General features: G+C 49.0%; 1 protein-coding gene across 1 annotated transcript in view; it reads left to right on the forward strand.

The window, feature by feature from the left end:
• The first annotated feature begins 5,328 nt into the window (after nucleotides 1-5,328).
• The window catches only part of BRINP1 (BMP/retinoic acid inducible neural specific 1), a 91,930-nt gene continuing 73,690 nt past the window's right edge, over nucleotides 5,329-23,568 (forward strand). Inside the window, exon 1 of the mRNA XM_009093503.4 lies at nucleotides 5,329-5,740. The gene's annotated coding sequence lies outside the window, so the exon portion shown is untranslated. The remainder of the gene's footprint in view (nucleotides 5,741-23,568) is intronic.

Here is a 23,568-nt window from a genome sequence, read left to right on the forward strand (position 1 = left end):
CAATAGCAACAATGGTGAATGTGAAAGACTGCTAATAAAGAATATGGATTTGTGCCTAAATGGGAAAATCAGCAGATATAAGCTCTAAAGGAAAGTATTCAAATCCTCTGGCTTCATCCTTCTAAAATTTAGGAATTCATCTAAGCACTGATTTGGTTCCCTTTAGAGTCAACAGAGAGAGAGACAATTTCAGAAGGAAATTCAAGCCATGTCAAAGACACTGTCTAAGATAACAGGAAGATTACACCTGCAGAGTTAAAATTACCCCTTTCTGTTAACTGCAGAGAATGTTTAGATGAATACCTGAGACCAAATGTCTGGCCTGTTGTAATTCCCCATGAATCCAATGGATCAAGTCATTAATTTGTATCATCTAGTCTTGGCCAGGAACTGTCATATCAATGACAGTGGGGAAACACTCTTTGGAGCTGGGAAACAACCAATTCCCACTGCTCCTTCTGCCCACTCTCTTTTCCTGGATTTGACCTCAGAGTGGTCGCTGCCTTATTTTAAATTTCAGTGAAAGACAAATTATTATTACTTCTTTCTCACAAGACATCTGCTAAGAAGCAGACCAGCAGGAAAAAAAAAAAAAAAAAAGCTAATTAGAAAGCTGAAATTAATAATGTAATTCTGCAACCCCAGAAGGTCATGGTGCTTAGAATATGTGTCCTGAAAGGTGGGTGCCCAGAACAGCTGGAGTTCAATCCTGAAATGATGGCATTTCTGCCTTTGTTAGTTTGAACCTGGAAAAGGATTTTTCTAAATGGATAAATTTGGGATATGTTAATTTAGGAGCAATGCAAAGATGGGGATGCACCTATCTGGAAAAATGAGTTCAGCATTTTTAAGGTATCTAAGAACTGCACTGAGAATGTTTATTCCATTTAATGCAGGGGAACTACAAACTCCTATTAGGAAAAAAATACCCCAAACATTTCCCAGCTGCTTCTTCCCACTGTGTTGGGACCTGACAGCGTTTTGTCTTGGGCAGGGATTCCAGCCTTTCCCCAGGCACTGCTGAAGACTCAACTTAAACCTTTAACTCTGCATTTGGGGGTGATGGAAACAGGCTCAGCATGCTCCTTGCCTCTTGGCCTGACCCTTGAGCCCACTCACAGCCTCCTGGAGCCCTTTGTGTCACTGATGCTGCCTGGGGAACACTGGGACACCCCTCCAGCTGTTCAGGGATGCCAGCAGCAGATGGATCTGGTTGGGCACAGGATATCTCTGCAGCCAGCACAAAGCACAGTCTGGGTAAGATCACTGCTTGCAGAGGAAAAAGAGGAAATATATTTCACAAGAGACCGGGAGAGCACCAGAATATCAATACAATGCTCACAAAGCAAGTTTAATCCATTTTTAGCCTGTAATAAACAATGAAGTCTGTGAAACCTTGACAAGAATACATTGTGCATCCTCAAGGAGGACAACACAACAGGATATGTGGGAGAGAAAGGTTTGCCTGTAGCATGAGAAGAACACAGAGTGGAGTCTGAATATCTTCACCAGCTCATGGGACTCTGGAGTGAGCTTTGCTGTAGAATCACAAACAGAAATGAAGAACTCACTGTGTGCAGCAGGCACATACAGCTCCTTTTGCAAGAGATAATAATGGCACTTTGTGCTGGCCTGTTTGGGGTAGAGTGAATTTCCCCTGTAGCAGCTCAAAGGATCCTGTTGTAGGTCTGTGACCAAAATATTTGTTGTTAACACACTGATGATTTCCATAATGAACATCTTGCTCATCAACAAAAACGGGAAAAAGAGGATTTTAGTTGGATTAATCATTTTTTGTTTGAGATCCAGCTGGGTATTGGTCTACCTGTGGGACATGGTGAGTGTTTGCCTTTGTCTCACTTCTTTTGTTTTCTTTTAATCATCTTCTACTGCTTCAATTTTGAATTTTTTTTTTCTTGATCATCAAGTTTTCTTGCTTTTATTTGCCCTTTCCTCTTCCCCCAGGCCCCTGGAGTGCAGGCTGGAGGGCAGTGAGGGGATGACTGTGCTGTTTTGAGCTGAACACTGGGGTTACCCCACACCCACACCTGGAACACACCTGGAAACCTCTTTGTCCATCATTGTGGCAGCTGTTGAGTGATCCACATGGACACTTCTCTGCTGTCTTGGCCTCTCAGTTCCATGTGATTTCTTCCTAAACTTCTTATAAAGAGTCCAAATTATTCTTTCCCAAATTACTGTTTCCCCATCCTCATCACTACCATAATTTTTTGTTTGCCCAGTGCATGCAAATTGGAGACTCTCTCTTTTCACCCTATGTGTTGTGAATTTCTGTTCTTATTTTGATAGACTCGTTTCTATTTTCATCATGGGAACAATATTATATTTTGAAGAAGTCCAAACATTTTTTTACGATATCTGTGGAAAGAAGGGTGAAAAAAAGTGAGGATTGGATGTGCTAAAATTATTAAAAGCTAAAAAAATATTTTAAAATTCCTTACTGGAAGAAGAAATAGAAATCCTTGTTCAGTGGAGCTTTGCTGATTTGGGGTGAAGATGGAGGCTTTGTTCATTGTAGGGAGAAGGTGAGTTGAAATACTCAAGACTAAAAAGAAGAGACCATTGAAAAAAGAAAGCTACTGAAGTGAAATAATTTTGTTTTTAAAAATGGCATCCAGAAACCTTATCTTTGACACATAAGAACAGACACATAGCCAAATATGCTGTAACCTGCTTAGGTTTCCAAAGCAGCAAATTAAACCAGTGGACTATGCAGTGAGTGTCCATTCAGATGAGCAAAGCTCATTGAACACAACAATACTGTAAGAGAACATGTTGAATACTCAATGCACCAAATAATCCTCTTTTGATACAGAGACAGTCACAGCTCTGGGAGCGAGGCAGCAGCAGTGTGTGTGTGACTGGAGGGGGCAAACAGGGAAAACAGTCTGGACAGGAAAAGCACAAGCAAAACTACTCTTTTTACACTGTTTTCTGTTTTCCTCTACTTATGTTTTTATTATATTGATAGAAAATCTCATTTCTGGGTAGGACATCTGCCTCAGGATTTGGTTGACTTGGACTTTGTGGATGGAAGTGTTACTTCCTAGAGAGTTTTTATCACAGAGTTACAGAATCATGGAACATCCTGGAAGGGATCCACCAGGATCATCCAGTGCAGCTCCTGGCCCTGCACAGACACCCCAGCAACCCCACCCTGTCATTGGGAGCATTGTCCAAGCACTCCTTCAGCTCTGGCAGCCTTGGGGCTGTGCCCATTCCCTGGGTAGCCTGGGCAGGGTCCAGCACCCTCTGGGACAAGAACCTTTCCCTGATATCCAACCTGACCCTCCCCTGACACAGCTGCAGGCCTTGGGTGGTGAAATGTTCCCTAGGTCTGTGAGACCTTTGGGTTCCTGAAGGGTAACATGTCACTTGTTTTCTCTCTCTCCCTCCTCACAGGAATATGAAATATCATTCTGGGTGGTGCCAAACCCTCCTAGACCAAATCACAGAATCCTTCTCAGGTGTAGTGAGGAAAGACAGCCAGAACTGTTGCATTGGTTGAGCTGGCAAATCCCATCTGGCTGGACTGCAGGTTCAGGGAGCCTTTGCTTTAATTCCAAACAACCTCATGTAGGACACAAGGCTTCCCCTTCTACTTCTGGTAAATGCCAAGAGCATCAATGAAAAAATACACTGATGATAACACCAGGTGCCATTTATTTGTTTACACAAGGGCTTTGACCTCGTTTGTAGGCTCTGTGTAAGACCCAGCTCCTGAGTTTTCCCTGCTGTGGAGTTTCCTCTGTGGCCTTGCACCAGGGGAATCTGTGAGAATCATTTCAGTCTTTTGTTTGAGCCAATGTGACAGAACCCAAGGTGGCTCACCAGGAAGTGTGCTTTGAGGCTGAACAGTCCCTTGGAAAAAGGCACAACTCAGGAGATTTAGGCACCCTGCCACTGACATAAGCTGAGCTTCAGCCCTGTGGGAGCAGCTTGAAGTTAACAAAACAGCTTCTAATTCTGCTTAGGAAAGACTTGCTGAAGATTTAGCTTAAGACAATATTCATCAAGGGATGGGTGAGAGAAGGACAGAGTGTCCTTGCAGGCCAGAGAGGGGCTTGTCCTTGCAGGAAGGAGGGCATCTCCCATTGCCCTCCCTGGCCCACATACCCTGCATGAGGTGGGTGGTTTTTTCCCCACTGTCAGCATCGTTCAGCCCAGCCCAGCCCAGCCCTGCCCAGCCCAGCCCAGTGCCTAGGGGTAGTGTCTGGAAACCTCGGGGTCTCTGTCTGGAAGGCTCCCATCACAGAATTGTAAAGCTCTGCCCCTACACTGGGCTGCCTTTGCTGGTCTGTTTATCTGGGTGGGTCATGCCCTTGAATCAGCCCCATCTCCATTCCTCATCCCAAGCCATCCCCAAACCCAGCAGAGGGACTTTCACCTGGGGGGCACAGCCGGGCCTGGAGTGCAGCCAGCTGCATCCAGAGTTAGTTTGGCCCAGTTCGGGTCATCTCAACTCAGCCTGGCTCAGCTCGGCTCAGCTCAGCTGGGCTCAGCTCATCCTGGCTCAGCTCGGCTCATCACGGCTTAGCTCGGCCCGGCTCAGCCCGGCCCGGCTCAGCGCCGCTCTCCCGGCACGGCTCATCCCGGCTTATCTCGGCCAGGTTCAGCTCATCCCGGCTCAGCCCATCCCGGCTCAGCTCGGCCCGGTTCATCCCGGCTCAGCCCATCCCGGCTCAGCTCGGCCCTGTTCATCCCGGCTCAGCCCATCCCGGCTCATCCCGGCCCTGCCCGGCCCCGCTCTCCCGGCACGGCCGGCGCTGTCCGCGGTGCTGAACCGCGCCCGCCCGGCGGGGCTGGGGAGCGGCTCGGCCCCGGCCCCGCTCCCAAGGAGAGCCGGGATCCCCGGAGCGAGGCCGGGAGCATTCTGCTCATCCTGCTCTCCCATCCTGCTCTCCCACCCGCCGGGAGCTCTCGGGGTCCGGGAGGAGAAAACTGAAGGCGTGGGGGTAGGAAAAAAGAATATTAAAAAAATTAAATACACGGGGTCTTCCTGGAATGGCAACCGGCCCCGCTGCAGCCTCCTCCCCAAACCCCCTCAGATCTCCCCTCGGTGGACAAGTTTCGACCCCTCCCGCAGCCCCATCCCGCGGCCCTTGCCGGTCTCACTCTCCCTTCCCACGGCCCAGGCTCGGTCTGGCCGGAGCTTTAGTCCCTCCTTTTCGCCCCCGGCCCCTCCCCATCTCTAATTATGTACAAAACACTTCTTGGAATAAAATGGCCAAGCTGGGGCTCCGCCTTGCTTTCCTCTTCCCCATTCATCCTCTCTAGCCCGCTCCAAGCCCCTCCCCCGGTGGCAAGCCCAGCCTCTCGCTTCCCTCCTGGAGCTCTTTTCATTTTTATTTCTAACCCCCTCTCCATTCTCCCTGCTGCCTCTGCTCTTTCCCCCGATGGCTACGAACTGAGCAGCAGAAGAGAGGGGGGGCACAGGAAGGGGGAAAAAAAAAGCAAGAAAAAGGAAAAGGAAGAAGGGGAGAAGCGGATTTTTTTTTTCCCTTGCCTCTGCCCTTAATGCCCGCGATCTGGATCAAGGAAGGGGATTTTCTGTCTGAGCATGAAAAGGACTGCTAGAGCCCCAGGATTTTCACGCCTGCAATATCAGCCCCGCACCCAGTATGCGAGCTGGACAGAGAAGCTCTCCCACAAGTTCCTACCGAGCCGAATAAAACCCACGGGCGAGCCGATCTCCGCCACAGAGGGACATTAGCATCAGGTAAGGCGAGCGCTGCTGCGCTGCGGCTGCGGCGCTGCCCGTGCCCGGGGCCGGCTCCCCCGTCCTGCCCGCGTTGTGTAACGCGCCCGCGGCCCCTCCGCACCCCCTGCCCGCACCCCCGCCCTGGCTGACCGCGGGGGGATGGATGGCCAAGTCCCGCAGCTCCCTTAGCCGCTCTGCGAGCGTGGTGCTGAGCGAGGGGCCGAGGCTGGCGCCCTAGGAAGGATGGGAGCGCTGGTTTTTACTGGGGCAGCCCCCCGGAGCACGGCTGGCGATCGGGGTTCAGCCCCGGCGCTGCTGGGCTGGCGGCGAGGCGGGGTGGCGGTGGGGGTGGGAGGCAGCCAGGATCCATCTGTATTCCCGGAGTATCGATACATCCCGGAGCAGGGGGGGACCGTCCCCAAGGAGATGGTGTCATCTCCACTTAATCCGCCGCTCCGCTTTTCGCAAGTGACAAGCAAATCGCGGAGGAAACGGAAAGTCTGTCGCCTCGAATCCCACACTGGGCTGATTGCCTCTACTTCCAGTGGGGATGGGAGACAGCGGCAGAGCCGGGGGAGGGTAGGGATGGCGGGGAGCTGCACCCCACGGTGCTGGAGATGGGTTTTCCCCACATTCATTTCTCCCTTCGGTGTTGCTTGCGAGGCTGGTGTGGAGCGTAACTTTGCCTTTTTCCAGTCCTTGTGGAATGGCGGGACGGAGGGCATCTCCGTGCCATTGCATCATCCCTGGGGTCCAGCTCAGGCTGGGTCTAAAGCCCCAGAGACCATCTGGAGAGAGGAGAGGGGTTATAGGTGTGTGTGTTTTGGCTTTGGAGAGTTCCCCCGTGCTGGTACCTGAGAGTGGGGAAGGGGAGGAGGTGTCACTTCTTGGATGCAGTCTTCTCTTCATGGAGGGAACCCAGCAGCAGATGAAATGCTGGCAGAATTGGTGTTTGAATTTAGCCGTGTGATTGACATCTGCACTAGGCAGGACAGAAGGGTCCTTCATGCTTTACTCTGGCTGCTCATCTGGCTGCATAATAATAATGTGTTCATGGCAGTAAATCTGCTTTCCCAGGAGTTGTAGAGAAGTATTTGGGAAGACAGTGAGAGGAGGAGGGAGTGAGTAAAGAGGAGATGTGGCTTTGGTGTAAGGAACATGAAAGGCTTTTGAAAAAAAATTCCTTATAAAGGAAAAATATCGATCTGCTCTGCTTGCGAGTAGCAGACAGACAGCCCTGGACTCTCTCCCTCCCACACACCCCAGACAAGCCACCGTGGTCTCCCTGGAGCATGTACAAGCCAAGCACAGCCAGCACATGCTGTGGAGCTCCCAGCCCACCCCAGGCTCAGACACAGCCCCTCTGGATCGCTCTGCAAACCCCTCTCCACGCTCTGCGGCCCCGCAGCTGCCTCTCAGCCACACAGGTGGGATGCACTCACACTGAAAGGGCAGAAATAGCTGCAGTGATATTCTTATTATGTAAATCAAACCTTCAGAAGTTCACATGAGCACACACATGCTGTAGTCTTTGCAGGGCTCGCAGTAGGTTGTATGTTCCTCCAGCGTAGCTTTCTTCTCTTGTAGTTGGCTCCAAGCATTGATTTGGGGTTTGTCTGACTCCAAAGCCCTTTGCAACTCAGCAGAAAACCCTCTACATTTGGTGTGTCTACGTTTGTTTTATGGCTCTTTGCAGATCCCCAGGACTCGGGAATGATTTCACTACTGGAAAGGCAGACGAGCAGCAGACAGGAAAGCAGGGAAATGGCTGGGGGAGCGGTGGCATTTCCATACTCATCATGCCTTCTCTGATCAAGAGCTGGAGTCTGGGAGTATGGGAAGAGCTCTGTTGGAGTTACATGGCTTTTAACTGTGTGTGAGTGTGTGTGAGCAGAACCACACACACATCGATGGCTAAAACGCACAATGCAAGGCTCCACTTCGGTCTCAGCCTGGTTCAGAGAAAAACCCTCCCATCCTCAGGGCACAGATACTCCCTTTGCATGCCCCTTTGATCAGAAATGACAGTGGACACAGGGGAGACGATGTCACTGCTGTTAGAGGTGCTTAACATCCCCCTCTGACCTTCCTCCTCTTCCCCTCTTGCCATAGGGCCTAGTGAGGAGACAAGCCTCCAAAAGTAGGAATATAATGAGGCTGACTAAAGTCTGTGTTAAAACTTTGGAGAGGAGGAACATATGGTGAATTGGCTAGTTTTAGGTAAAATGTGTCCCAAAAGAAATGGCATGGGATTTTTCTCTGCTCCCTCCTAACCACCACTGTTTACTACATTGGAAGTACGTGTAAGGCGTATGCTAAACACTCCGTGGGAATGGGTCTGCCAGCAGACAATAGTCATTTTTGTCCGTGTGACAGAAATAGTTCAAAGCCAAATCCTCCCATCTTTGTGCAGGCAGGAGCTCCACCACCTTCTCCAGGTGCATTGCTTGGGAGAGCATGGCAGGAACTGACTCCAGAACCAGGGATCTGCAGCCAGCTCCCAGGAATGGATAGGGATTTCTAGACTTTACCCAGGACTTGGTATTTACAGCTCATGCAGAGATGTTGAGAAAGCAGGAAAAAATTGATCGGGGGGGACTGGAAAAAATCTCTGAAGAACATAAATGACGGTGAAGAACCCCAGAGTGCTGCAAGTCAGGGGGTTGGGAGGTGGGAAATCAGGGAAGGATCCCCCCAAAAAAGGAACACACCCCAAGCCCTGCTCAGTGCCGCGTGGCCCCGCTCAGCCCAGCTTGGCTCTGCTCAGCCCGGCTCAGTCCCGCTCAGTCCCTCTCAGCCCCGTTTAGCCACGTTCAGCCCTGCTCAGCCCCGTTCAGGCAAGTTCAGATCTGTTCAGCCCGGCTCAGCCCCACTCAGACCCGCTCAGCCCGTCTCAGCCCGGCTCAGCCCCGTTCAGCTTGGCTCAGCCCCGTTCAGCCCGGTTCAGCCCGGCTCAGCCCCTCTCAGCCCCGTTCAGCCCGGCTCAGCCCCGTTCAGCCCGGTTCAGCCCGGCTCAGCCCCTCTCAGCCCCGTTCAGCCCGGCTCAGCCCGGCTCAGCCCGGCTGCGCCAGGGCGGCGGGCGGGCGGTGCCGCCGGGCCCCAGGAGGGGGCGCTGTGGCTCCACGCAGCGCCGGGCGCGGAGCAGAGCGGAGCGGAGCGGGGTTCGCCCGCACCCCGGCCCGCATCACCGTCCGTCCCTGCCCTCATCACCGTCCATCCCTGCCCGCATCACCGTCCGTCCCTGCCCGCATCACCGTCCATCCCTGCCCGCATCACCGTCCGTGCCCTCATCACCGTCCATCCCTGCCCGCATCACTGTCCGTGCCCTCATCACCGTCCATCCCTGCCCGCATCACCGTCCCTGCCCTCATCACCGTCCGTCTCTGCCCGCATCACCGTCCGTGCCCGCATCACCGTCCATCCCTGCCCTCATCACCGTCAGTCCCTGCCCGCATCACTGTCCGTGCCCGCATCACCGTCCGTCTCTGCCCGCATCACCGTCCGTGCCCGCATCACCGTCCATCCCTGCCCGCATCACCGTCAGTCCCTGCCCGCATCAGCCCTGCCCTCATTCCCCGGCAGCATCCCCTGCCCGCACCCTTGCTCCAATCCCTGCCCGGCATATAGTCATCCTTGTCCGCATCCGTGCCCGCATCCCTTCCCGCATCCCTGCCTGCATCCTTGCCTGCATCCCTGCCTTCAGCCCTGCCCGGATTCCTTCCCGCATTCCTTCCCGCATCTCTGCCCGCATCCCCCGCCCCCTTGCCCAGCCGCGGATGAGGCGGAGGGGCCGGGGGTGGGCGCTCGGTGCCGGCGGGGCTCTGCTCCTGGAGCCCAGGTGCGGCTGGACGGTTGCGGGCCGCTCCTCCCGCTCCAGAGCCGCGGGGCGAGCACAGCCTGCGGGGAGCCGGCCCGGTGCGAGCAGGGATCGTTCACCCGGTGATGAAATGCAGCTACTTCTGGGACAGAGCCCAGCAGCTTTTCCGTGCCAGCAAATACTACAGGGGAAGTGAAAAATCACTTCATGCATTGGAAGTGCAGAGATGAACTTAGTGAGGCAGAATATAAATTACCCAGACCGAGGAAGCTTGTGCCCAGTTGTTTGATTTACACCATCCTGCTTGCAAAAGTATCATGAGATTTTTAACAACTGTAAAGACCTTGGCCCATTTCCTTCGCAGCCACATAGAGCAGCTTTTCAGAAAGGGAGAATATCCACACACAGATCTGGTCTCTAAACAGATCCATGGACTGGGGACTGGTCCTGCTGTTCTCCCTCTCCCCTGGAAGATGGCTGCCAGAGCAGGATGCCGAGTTAGGGAATGGTGCTGAGCTGAGTCAGGGCAAAATAAATATCTCCTCCCAGTAATGTGTGTACTCCAGAGCATTCTTGGATGCCAGAGAAGGTTTTCCCCTGCCTGCTGTGCCTCTGCATGGCCACGTCCAGCTGATGTGCTGGGCCTGGAGCAATCTGGCCAGGGCCGCAGCGGGCTTGTGGCTGCAGGTGGTGTGGAAAAGGGAAATGTTATCAAGGAGAGAGACCTGAGGAAACAAAGGGGATTTATCTACCAGGTACTTTTTCTGGAGAGAGGATGAGCAGAGATGGACCAGACAAATGAAGTGACATTCCCAGGGTTTGGAGTAGGCACCGGACAGCTGTTGCTGGCTTGAAGAGTTAAGCTATGCAGTGCCAGGGAAGGAAAAGTCTTGACTAGTGGGAGGAAGGAATGGAAGAAAGAGCAGAAATCAGAGGAGCAGCTGATTTAGAGTGAGCTGAAGGCTATTGAGGGACTTAAGTTTATTTCAGGAATGCTGGATCACCTCCCAGGCGGAGGTGGCATAAACTGGGTATATGAACACGTCATTTTGGAAAGAAAACAAGAGTCAGGCCCAGGATTCCCCTGAGCCTGGGCTGGGGAGTTTAACACATTTACAGCCCCCTGCTTGGGGAGTTGTTTGCCTGCAGCCTTGAGGCAGGCCCTGCAAGCAGCTTCACAGGAGAAAGATGCTTATTTGTTTTTGCTATTTGTTCTTCTGAAGTCATGTGTTCTACATCCATTTTATTGTTGCCTGCACAGCGCAGCTGGCAGAGCTCAGCTCTGCACAGAGCTGCTGCTGTGGCTGAGTGGGACCCACGATGGCACCCGTGGTGGTGGCATGTTTCTGGGTGTTGACATAGCATTCCCCAGTGCTTGAACTCTCACACATGTGATTCCTGGCTCCTGTTCCAGAAAAACAACCAGTTGCACTGCTGATGGATCACCTCTTCCAGTGGCAATAACAGTAAGTCAGAGAGGAGTGAATAATCTAGAGAGGGTCACCTGCAGAGGAGGATGGAGTGAATTGCCTTTGCCAGACACATGCTGCTGTTCACTGATGGAAATGCTGGGCAGAGGTAGAAACTGATGTGCCAGAAGCACCAGTACAGCTTTGCAGCCCCAGAACAATTCCCTCTGTGTGTGTGTGTTAGCAGTGGGCACTATTTGGTGGAGTATTTCCATCACAGAGACATCCTCCCTCCCAGACAGTCATGAGTTACAGCAAAGTCAGCTCACAGCTGACATACCAAGCTTGCAAACCAAACTATGAAAGGTTTTCACACATAAGAGAAGCTCCAGAAAACCAACAAAACCCCAACAATTTGCTCCAGGACGTTTTGTTGGATATCAAAAGAGAATATAGGAGTAGAGGGAGCTCTCCCTCCCATCCATTCTCCACACTCCCAATTTCCAATGGAGTAGCTCTGGGTCCTGTAGTCTTTTCATGCCTGGGACCTGTCTCATTGCTGTTCTGATAGGAAGTACATCCTTTACCCTGGTATTTAGAGAAGATACATCCTGAAGCCTTATGACAGGTCTTCTTACAGCCTGAATATTTAATATCTTTGCATATTACAGCTGGAATATGTTGTACAGCAAGCTCCTGTGAAAAGCTCCCAGCCTCTTGCTGTAAATCACTGCAGCCTGTCGAAGCCAGGGCTGTTAACTGGCTCTGTGGTGAGTGAGGATCTCTTTCTTAGGCTTTGATTTAGGGTGTGATTTAGAACCTGGCCTGTGCTCTGGACTCCAATGTGTCCATCACGGTTTTGGATGCAGTTTTGGCCAGCAGTCCTGAGTCGGCCCCACGGATCCCATTTAGCCATTTCTGTACCCTGCCCTAGCTGTGTGTGTGGCTGTCAGATACACTGCTGACACTGGAGACCCCTGTGGTAATTTATCCTCACAGCTGTAGATGCTGACTTGCTAAGCAGGGTGGAAGACAGGGAGGGTGAGCTGTAAAACCATCACCTCCTGCAGGCGGCACATTCCAGGTGAGGCTGTGGGAGCAGAAAAAATAAATAAAAGGAATTTGTGGAAAAGCACAAAGCACAAACTAACCAGGGGAGAATTGACAGAAACGAGCTGTGATCCCAGGGAGGAGGCTGGGGATTCAGAGCAGGCAGGAGGAGCAGGATGAGCAGGTGTGAGTCCTTAGCTGGACTTCTGGGATCAGTGGAGCAGACACCAGGCAGGCAGGACGCGGGTGCTGGAGCAGCCGGGCTGCTCTTGGCGCGTGGCTGCTCTTCAGGCAGGTACAGATGGTGAGCGGGTAAGCAGAGCCCTCAGACATATGCTGGGGTACATATGTGGCTCTGGGTCCCTCCTGGCTCAGGCCACCTTCCTGCCTGGAACAGGAATGCTATTCCAGCCTTTCCCACCCTGCTCTGTGCTGAGCGAGGCTTGCAGTCAGAATCAAAGGCGTGTTTTGAGGGAGCAGCGAGAGCTTAGGAGGTACAAGCTGAGACCAAAGAATGCCTAAGAAATACTGAGAAAGTCAAAGGGAAGAACTAACAAAGCCCAGTGTTTGTGCTAAAATTGTGAACAGAGAGAAGAAAGCAGCAACAAGGATCCCTATAACATAGCCTTAAGACGAGCAGCTATTTCTAGAATTGCTTATTGTCGTGTCGTCCAAATTCGGAGTTGCTTCTGCAAAACAACTCCAGGCTTTGCTGTTTTATGCTGGAGAATGCTGATAATGTGTTTATCTGCCATTTACACTCTCCTAAAAGAGAACTGTAAAGTATTTGAAAATGATGGACCATGTTTTAGACCATGTTTTCCCTGGTCAACCAGGGAAAACAGACCAATTAGGATTTTCCTGCAATGTTTACCTAAAGTAACCAAAGAGTGTAAATTTGAGTTTAGAAATATGTAGATAAAACTAAACTAGTCTTTTTGTGCAATTAGAGATATATGTGCATCAATCCTTTTTGCTTTTTGGAGGAAGAGTTAAGGTGAAAAGACTGATTGGAGCTGGAAGTGTTGCTTAGGGAATTTGCTGGAGGATGAGGGATGAAGGAGGGATCTCTTTTGCTGATGAAGCTGGCTTGGGCCTTGTTAAGACTGGAAAAAAATGAGAAGTGTTCTAACCACAACAGTAGGACACTAAAGGGATCAGAAAGACATGGATGAGTGCTGTCACTCCTGGGATAACCTTTCAGCTGTATGGGGACGTGCAAAGTCAGTGGTTGTCTGAGGACTGTCACCTGCGATGCCAGATGGAATATCCTGTGTGTGACTATTTCTTTATTGATTCCTTTCATGCTTTGTGTCTTCATAACACTCTGCAGCAATGGAGTAAGTCACAAGTCATCTATGGAAGTATTTTGTGGGGGGGTTTAGATCTAGTACCTCATAATTTCCTTGGGTGTCTCCCAGCTTTCTATGGGAAAGAGAAGGGGTGAATAACCATATCTCAATTTTCTCTCCTCTTTGTGACTGGATAGATGTCAAAATCACCCCTCTTGTCTCAAAGGCCCTGCTGCTGCAGGATGGGCCACTGAGTGCTCAGATATTGCTCAAAGTTTATCTAACACAGACTTTATTTCACACCTGGGCTCAATTGTCACTGACCCAGAGCAATCAGAACCACAAAGAGACTGATCCTGCAGTTGGAATCACACAGACACATTTTTAATTACAGCCCCATGGACATAATGAAACTGATTTCCAAGACCAAAGCCTAAGCAACAACAGCAAATCCATACACACGCCGAGTGCAGAGTGAATCATGTTTATGGTTCATCAGTATGCAGCTTCTTTGTTCCAAAATGCTGGTCAGGAAGGCAGAAGAAATATTCCCCGGGATATTATAAAGACTAACACATCATCAGAGGGAGAATCAATGGAGATTGATGGCAAATTAGATGGACACTTGAGACATTAAAAGGAAGGATGGAAAATAGAAGTGATATTATAATTGAACCATATTAATACATTTTAAATTGCTTTACAAATATTAACAAGTTAAATAAGGGAAGGCTGGAAATTATAGTTCATCTAGTCTGGGAAAGCTGGGAGTGAGGAGGGACATTTGGGTTCCCCAACAAAGGTACATGAAGGTTAAAGTGAAACGTGATCAGAAGTATTTTAACACTTTGATGATAGAAGAACAAGAGGACACATCAAAATTAAAGGGCACAACTTTTAAAGCAAATTAAAAGGAAATAGTCCTTTCTTCAGTGTATAGTGAAGGCACACAATTCCCTGCTGCAGGATGTGGCTGAGATGAAAGTCCGGATGGATTTGAAGTGTAAAAGGCTACATAACTTTGTAGCAATTAATAGCATTTGCAGCCCTGCAATCTGGGACAATGGCAATCAGGTCTCAGGCTTCAAAGCAAAGGATGACCAGCTTCTGGGGTCAGGAAGGACGTTTTCTCTCTGCATAAAAAGAACATAATATGGTTGGCCAGGTAATGTGACTGCCTGTGGTCGATCCCGCTGGAAGCTAAGTCAGCAAGAGATTAGCAAATTGCTTCTGTGGGTGCTGGATTAAGGTATTATAAAAAGGTTTTCATCAATGCCAGACAGAATATCAATCCAGCAATCTCTTCTTCTGTGTCAACTCCCACAAAAGTAATTTCAGTGATTAGAATAGATATTGAAGTGGGACATGAAGCGGGTGGTTCCAGGCAGCAGCAGTGACCCTGAGCTGCACAGCTCAGTGTCCTCTATCAGCACCAGCATCTGCAGCATGGCACAGAGCTGGGATGAGCCTGGAGTGCCTCAGCACCAGGTTCTGTAGGGATACAAGCTCCCTGTGCCCAAGGGCCTGCTGCCTGGACAGAGGAGGAGGAGGAGAAGTTCATTCCCCTGGGAATGCTGTCACCTCTGCTCAGTACCAGAGGAAATGCAGCACAAGGCTTGGAGAACAATTCAAATCCTGTCAGTAGAAGCATTTCAGTTTGCAATCTTGCCCTGACAGGTTTTGAAAGTAGTTGGTGGCAAAAGGTAGCAGAACATTATAGAAAACATTGAATACTGCCATGGGATATGGGGAACATTTGGAAAATCAGCCTCCAAAGTGTTTTTAAGATGTCACCTTAAAAATCTGCCCAAGCTGACCCAGGGAGGCTGTGACAGAGACAAGTGGGTGCATGAAGTCCTGAGACTTAACCAAAGCAGCTTGGTAGGAGTGACAGGGTGGACAGAGATCAGCTATGGAGCCACATCCTCTCCCCCACATTTTCCCCACAGTCCCATCCTCCTGAGGGTCCCAGGGTGACTCCCCCTGCCTGCCTTGTGCTGGGCACAGTCCTGCCTCCTGCCCAGGGTCATCCACCATCACTGTGCTGCTGGCAGGGAGGAGGAATGTGCCTTTCTCCTCTCCCAACAGCCATTCTGTTCCTTTTGCTGGACACAGAAGTTGGGTGAAGAGAAACAAGGCTGTTGAGTTCAGACAGGGAAGTTCAGCTTCATCAGGTGACACTCACTGAGGGCCACTTCTGCACTGGCCATGAGCACCTCTGGGTGAACAGAGATGCTCTGCCATGGTCAGGTAATAAAGTGCTCCCTTCAGAAAGGTGGGAAGGATGGGCAGCTGTGAGGAAAACACATCAATAGATGGGAAAAAGTTCTGACAGGTCTGTGACTGGGAGGAGGGAGGGGGGAGCTGGTGCTGGGAACACAAAGTTCTCTGCTGGGGCAGGTGTGAATACTCAGACAAATTGCCACATCGGGAGGAATGAGTCCTTTGTTTCCTGGATGGTAAAAAAGAGAGAGAGAGAGATGTGAGTGGCAGGTGCAAATCTGCTGGTGAGGTGTTGTGGAAGTGTGATGATTACTGTGCTCATGGCCTGGGCTGGGAAGGATGGATGAGGGAGTTTTTGTTCTGCAAAATTCAGCACAAAAATGCATGCATGCAAAAAAAAAAAACCAAAAAAAAATGGCTGTAAGGTAGGACTGCAACTTACTTGCATTATTGGAAGATTGATTTCTGGTGAAACGAGCAGAGAAAGGAGGGGAATAAAATTTTACGGATAGCAAGAATGGGGATCAGAGGTCTAAAATGGCAGCTGGTAGTATTCTTGAAGGATTGGTTCAAATGAGACTGCAGAAACCAGTGCAGGCTCCTGATTTCCAACCATCTGCATTTAGGAAAGAGAGGGAGACCAGCAGGCTGGCCTTGGTGTAGTTCTGCTGGATTTCCCCCGAGAATCAGAACTGTCCCTGCATTTCAAGCACCTGAAAGCCTTAAAACACTGCCAAGGCTGAAAGGTGAGGTGAGGGTCGGAAGGGAGAGAGGCTGACAGGAATAAGTAGATTGTAGTCTAGGCTGGATAATTCAGGGATCTGTAATAAAACTGCTCAGTGACAGATAGTGAATAAAAGACTGCAGGTATATTATGGTTTACGGAGCACAGGACAGATGTGTCTCTAAGGAGGATGAGATAAGGAGAGGAAGGCAGCAGTGGCTGCTCTGGGATGCAGCAGCACTGTGTGAATAAAGCAGAGCTGGAGTGAGATAGTTCAATCATGGTGCTGTCACTGACATGTTATATATGACCTTGAGCAGGTCACTTAGGCTGGGAGCTTGGCAGAAGAGCTATTTAAATGCATGTGTTTCCATGCACAGGAGCTGAATCCCTTCAGTGCTGCAGCTCTGAGCCTCAGCTCACACAGCTGATGGGAACTACCCAGGGAACTTGGATCCAAGTTTGGCATGAGGGAGAATCTGGATTTGTTTAAAGGATTCAGCAACCCCTGTCCTAGGAAATAGAATTCCCCAAAGACTAGTACTCATCTATGCTGACTCTACATTCCCACTGCTGGGCAAAAGCAGTGCTGGTTTGCCTCTCTCTCCCCTCCACCCCAATAAAATGTCTCCTTCTTCAGAAACCTGGCCTGAATTAATCTCTCCTCATTGCCTAAGATCACTGGCAGAGCTGGCCTTTGACTGGAATAGATAAGGGAAGAACATGCTAATTGTATCTGTTTGCCTCCCTTGCACACAGAAATGAGTATTTTACATACACAGTATCTAAAATGAAGTTTGCAATTGCACACACACACACACATAGAGACATGTGCATTGTTCTTTTAAGAATGCTGAATCAAGGCTGCTGTTTCATATTAATCTTTTTCCCAACTTCAGCATTTGCAGTAAATAGCAAATAATGATAAAGCTGCCTGCATTAAATAGAAGAGCAAAGGAGGCTGATGGGTCCTTCCTACCAGCAGATCCTCCTGCAGTGTTTCTCATTACTTTGTTAAGTTTGTAGACAGGGATTTTATCCGTGGCTGCACCTTTTTTCTCACTGCAGCTCTTCTGTAAAGCCTTGACACCAGGAAAGTGCAGTCCCCCAACCCTTGTGTGTCACATCACAGGGACACCTTTGATGCTGGGGCACGACCCTCCCTCGGGTGCTGTGGCAGTGGTGGATGGAAGGGCTGGGGACAAACACACTCTGCTGCCCTTGCACAGCTCTGCTCTCCAGACCTCCACCAGCAATGTCTGGGCTCGGGGAAAGGAAATCCACAGGAGAGCTGAGACACACTCTGGATTTTATTTTTAGGTGTAAGTTTAAAATTCCAGGCACTTGAAGGGATATGAGGACTGATTCCCAGCTCAGTAATTCCCAGCAGTATTTTTGTGTTCAGAGACTCTGGGTGCATTTTCCATGCCCCACATGCAGAGGGTTGAAGCATGCAGCATCTGCTGGGACACTGCTGCAGGACCGTGGGAGATGGCAATAAACCACTGGGGGATTGGTGCTTGCTCATATTGCCCCAAACTGATTTTAATAAAGCAAAATATACTCAGAACTGGGTTACTTCTGAGGGGAAGTTTGTTTCCTTCTCCTGGAGAAACTCCAAGAGCAAATTAACACAGGGAGGTGAGATCTTTGGTGGGAACATCCAGAGATATTTAGATGCTCAATTCCTACAGACATACCTAATTTTCTTTAAATCCTCTGCATGCAGGGAGCTGAGCAGGTGCTGCTTCCCTAAATACCTCCAGGACCATGACTGCTTGAGCAGGGTCTTGTGCTGGAGAAAGCAGACACAAAAATGGGTGCAGACACTGCCTGAGGAGCAGGATCCTGGAACAGGCTGTGCCTGTGTCTCATTCTGGGTGCTCTTCAGGGGTTTGAGTCATGGATGGCTGATGGAGGGAGCTCTGCTGCTTTTTTGGTTTGTTTGGCTTAATGTCACAGGCACTTGGACATCACATGTTCCAATTTTCTATAGGGACTTTGTGCCTGTTTCATTCTGTGGTGATTAAAAAAAAAAAAAAAAGAGGAAAACCAGGAGAAGTGAAAAAGAAGAATTCAGAGAAATAGAGGTTGAAAAGGGATGGATGGAGTCACTGTCTTAAAATAAACCAGCAGCATATGGCAATTTCTAATGGAAAAAGTAAATTCACTCTCAGATTATTTCCTGAGAAACTTTTCACTCATTTTTGATACAGGGCTTCGCTCATCTATTTTGCTGTAAATCTAATTATTTCATTTTAAGTTCTCTGTTGAATGCAGGTTTAGACTAGAAGACAGCAAAGGACTCTGAAAGTCACCAGCTTAAGGAACTCAGAGCAACTCAGCCTTGCTGAGATCCCTCACGTTGTTATGAAGATCTGACAGACAGTTATTGGAATTCCTGGTAGGAATAGGTGAATAATGATTTCTCTCTTTTTTTTTTTCATCAGTTTAGCTCTGGAAGAAAAAATGAAGGGAAAAAATTACTTTTAGGTATTTAAATATAATTAGTGTGGCAGGGGAAGAATGAAAAAGATTTTATATTTGAGACTAAAAGGAAAAGAGAGTAGAAAATAATTTCAAGACTTGAATTTTGTATAAATGAATAACTTTTTTTCATAACCATATTATTTCACTTTTGGTTGGTTTTGTTTTTTTTTTTTTTAACATTTCCTGCTAGATCTACTTTATAGACATCTCATCATGAAGCATTTACATTAAGAAATAATGCAGTCATGTACTTTGATTATTTTAATTTTTTCCCATCCCACTTTTTGACAGTAACTATCTAATGGATTCAATCTGAATTAATAAACATTGGCAGACAATCCCCAAGCACTTTTCTGAGCCTAATTTTAGGATGTGTTAAAAACAATGTCTCGCATCCTTTCGTGCCTATGGTTGCAGTTTCCTTTTTGCTGCACACAGTTAAAGACAATCCCTACCTCAGATAACAGATACTCAAAGGGTCCAGAGTGATGGGAGATAAAAGGAGAAAATAAAAAGATCTGTCTGAACTCAAAATAAATCAGGAGCAGAGCCATGTAGAGAAGAGGATGGTCTTGACTTCATTCCCTGCTTTCTCACCAGCCTGGGGATTAATTATAAATCTCTTTCTCACCCATTAGATTTGTCTCATACTCCTTCTACTCCTGCACTTTCTCATTCACACCTTCAAGTCTTTGCTACTCTTCCTTTAATCCAACTTTCCCGACTCTCCAATTTTTGCACACTTCCCTCTCTTCTCCCCTGCTCCTCCTGGAGAAGACTGCTAACGAAGTGGCAAGTGTTAATAACATGTCTTGGCTGTGCCTGCTGTGATGGAGAAAGGAGGAGCAAGGTGGGTGAAGGAGAGCTGCAAAGAAGGAGGAACAGGATGATCTGAGCTGATTTCAGACTCTGGATGAGGGGCAGGACGGCAGAGGAAGCCCCTGCACGCTCAGAAATCTCTTTGCAACGGGAGCAGAGTCTGAGCTGAGTGTCCCAGCAGGAGAACATCAACATATCTGCAAGGTGGGACTTGTCTCCTCAGGGATAGGGGGGAAAGGCTTCCAGGCCTGGGGGATGTGTAAGGGAACCAGCAGAGCCCTGCCTGTGCTGGGACAGGAGCTCAGACCAGGGCACCCTGCCCTTGAGTTGAGTGGCTGGGTTTGTGCACAGGGACTTGGGCACTGGAGGAACAGCAGCTGTGGATGTGAGACAGGGGTGATGGTGCTCCCTGTGCTGGCTGTGCTGGCAGGGGTCCCACAGCCATCTGCTCTGGGCCACCTGAGCCTGGAATGTCACCACACCCCTGCCAGCTCCCTGCAGGATCCCCTGTTTGTCACTGCAGCCTCTGCTGTGTGGTCCCTGGGAAAATCTGGGCAGAGCCTGTGGGTTTAGGGGACTGAAGTGTTTAAGGGAGACATAGGAGAGCCCCTGTTTGGGCTGGCAGCTGCAGCTCTCTGAGGAGCACAGGCTAAGCCCACAACAGCTGGTGGGGACAAACTGTGTTCCTGTGGGAATAAAGGTGTTGTCTCATCTGCAGGAGGAGGGACAAAACAAAAGTACAAATTCGAGGGAAGTTTCCTTGAGCTGCTCTGATCTGGGAATATTATACCAGGAATAAAATGTCCAAGAATAGCTGTCTGTCATTGTAAACAGTCACATAAGCAATGACAGATAACTTCAGGCTGTGTCTTCATGAGCACAGCAGACTCTAAATACTCTTCTTTCTTTCAAAACTCCTTCCCAACACTTTTGATTTCACAGGGATAAGCCAGCTGTATTCCTGTTCTGCATTTAATTTAACACTCATACAAAGTTATGTATCCAGCCAGCTATTTATTATCTAATTCAATGTCTGTAGTTGAGGAAAGACTATTTATCCTTTCCCACAGCAGTGTCTCTTTCTCTGGCAGCTCTGACTAGCTGCTAGGTGCCCTGGGGAATGTCAAGGCAGAATTAATTAATCATGACCAGCCATGGAGGTGTTTTTCAGATTTGGATTTGGCCAGCTGATTGCACAGGATCTTTCTGGGAGTCAGGCTGTTGAAGACACAAATGTGACACTCGCTCTGGATTGCTTTCAAAGTCACTTTGGGAAGCTTCAGGGGCGTGCAGGATCCATCCAGGGTGAGGAGTTGCAGCAGGAGAATGTGTGCAGGCTGCTGGAGGGGACTGCTCACTCCCTTTGGCAGGGCACCATGCCAGGGAAACTTTAAAGTACCACTCAGCATGCCCTGTCCTTCCCCCAGCCCACAAAGGTGTGAATCTCTCAGCATTCTTTGGAAGCCTTGTAGGCATTCATTCTGAATGTCTCCCTTGGAGCAGGAGGAGCTGTGATGGCACCTGGCACTTGCCAAACTGGAAGTCACCCCTGGGCCAGCCCACGAGCGATGGCAACGCCGGCCAAGTGCACAGGCTGTGCTGAAACTGCTCTGCTTGTTTTACAAACAGCTCTCAGTTCTTCCAGGCCTTCTTGCCTCCCTTTGCAGAGCCTGGTGGAGCATGTGCTGCTTTTCCTGGTCAGTGATCTCCTCCTGGCACTGAGGAAAGGTCAAGTGTCCGTGCCAGTTCTGTTGGGTCTGTCAGGAGCCCTCAGACCCTCGGGCCATGAAGGGCTCGCTGTGACTGGCAGTGTCTGGCACGGATGGGCAGCATCTCCCTGCAGGAGCATTCCTCCTTCCCAAAGACACTCCACAGTGTAACTTGGGCTAATGAAGCATTTCCCTCAAGGACTCTTCCAGGGGGTAACTCCATGCTCAGTTGTATTGGTGCTGTCAGAGGGATGGGCTCCAATCCTACAGATGTGCTGGTGACAAGGGGTAAGGTCAGCTCTCAAGTAAATTACCCACAGTTTTCAAAATTGATCATCCTCAAACCTCCTTTCCTGCCTTCGACTTGTTCCATTGTTGCCTAACACTGAGACAAATTGAGGCACTTTACTCCTTCCCCACCCCGGAGATGAGGCCATGAGCACAGAACGGCAGCTGGGATGGGATGGAGCCATTTGTGGGGTGGGGAGGTGGAAACATCAGCTTTTAATGGGAGTCTCAGACTCCAGCAGTGCTCACTATTAGCCAAGAGCTGTAATCCATAGTGACAGGCCAGCTGGAGCACGAGGACACTTCCAGGCAGATCTGCATTCAGAGGTGCACTCCCAGCAGCTGCCTGGGGGAATTCAGATTTCCAACCACGGAGCCTGGAGCACCAGGCACAAGCAGACAGAAAAGCCCCTCTTCCACTGTAAATAAATCTCCAAAAGTTGGGGATGCTTCTCTTTATTCCCAGTGCTCCTCCTGGGAGAGGTGGTGATGACTGATCCCTCTCTGCCAGGGTGCTGAGCCTTCCTGAGGAAGGAGCAGCCCTTGGTGTGTACTGGGATCCTTTATCCCTGCTGAAAGGGAGGAGAGGGAAGGAGAAAGGTCGTGCATGGCCAGGCTCTGCTCCCTCTCCATCCCCATCCCACACAGGGCTGGGCTCCTGCCTCTGTCCACGTTCAGGATGGGCTCTCTGTCCTCCCCAGCACTGCCTCTGTCTCCTACCCTGGGGACATCTTGATCCCTGCAGAGAGAAATGGATGGAGGTGCCTTGTTGCAGGCTCAGCTCCTTGCTCTCCCCTTTGCCTCTTGCTCTGCCCTTCTTTTCAACTCACTTTTCCCACCACCTGCATGGATCTGGCAGCAGAAATTCACTGAGTGATTCCCCTCTTTACGTGCAGGGGAGAGAAATGTGGTTTCAAATAAGAAAAAAAAAAAAAAAAAAAATCAGGAAATCAGGTAGACTTCCAAGAAGGAGGTGGAATACATCTTTTAAAAGTACGTAAGTGGTTTGGAAGACAGAGGTCCCAGGAGGTCAATGGTATTCAGACTTTTAAATCCCTGATGCTCAGGAAAACATTGCATACAAATTGCACTCTGGGAAAATCTGCATTATCTTCTTCTTCTATTTTTTTCTCTTTTTCTTTAACAAGTAGAGGAGTTGGTTTTTTGGTGTGCAGAAGGGAGAGGAGCTTTACTTTGCTGCCATTGAGCCGACAGAACTGCTTGGAAAATGGACAATTCCCTTGGGAAATTTTTGCCTTTTGACATGTGGTGGCTTTTTATAAACTTCAGTGTGAAGGAGAACCATGATCCCACAAAGCTCTTATGACCTAAAAATTTAAAAGCAATAATACTTTGAGATCATTGATATCTTCTGTTCCTTAGTGCTGAAGCACTAAGATGCTGTGGGAAATATTTGGCATTGTATGATAATACATAAAATAAAAATAAACAGCTTTATGCAATGTATAATTTATTCTAAACATATATCAATACAATACACAATATGTAGAAATGTCAAAACAAATTAATTGAAACAATACAAAAATAATGTGTTTATTTCCTCAAAATTAAACATTTCAATATGACTGAAATGAAGAGAGAAAATCAAACTGATTTGTTTTGACACTTTAAATGGGAAAAAAGTTTGTCAAAATTGACGTTCTCATGCAACATTTCGATTTTGAGGGAACTGCGTTTTCCTGCGAAAAACTGTTCTGTCAAAATTTTTTGACCAGCTCTACTTAGAGTCTATCCAAACAGACAAGCATCACAGCCAAGACTCTCAAACGCTCCAGGTGGTCAGGAGATGGATTAAGCACAGAGCAGAACAGTCTCAGAGAAGGAAATAAATAAAGCTCACAGCTAGAGGTGGCCTCAAGTGTGGGGAACAAAGGGCTGCAATGTTTGAGATGCTCAGACCTGGATGGTGTTGAACTTTAATCCCAGAAAGGATTGAATCCCTCCAGTTTTCAATTTTTTTAGCATATTTGTGTTGCAGAGCTGGTGCACTGATGGGTGTTTGTG

The sequence above is a fragment of the Serinus canaria genome, chromosome 17, assembly GCF_022539315.1.
Source record: "Serinus canaria isolate serCan28SL12 chromosome 17, serCan2020, whole genome shotgun sequence".
NCBI classification, from domain to species: Eukaryota; Metazoa; Chordata; class Aves; order Passeriformes; family Fringillidae; genus Serinus; species Serinus canaria.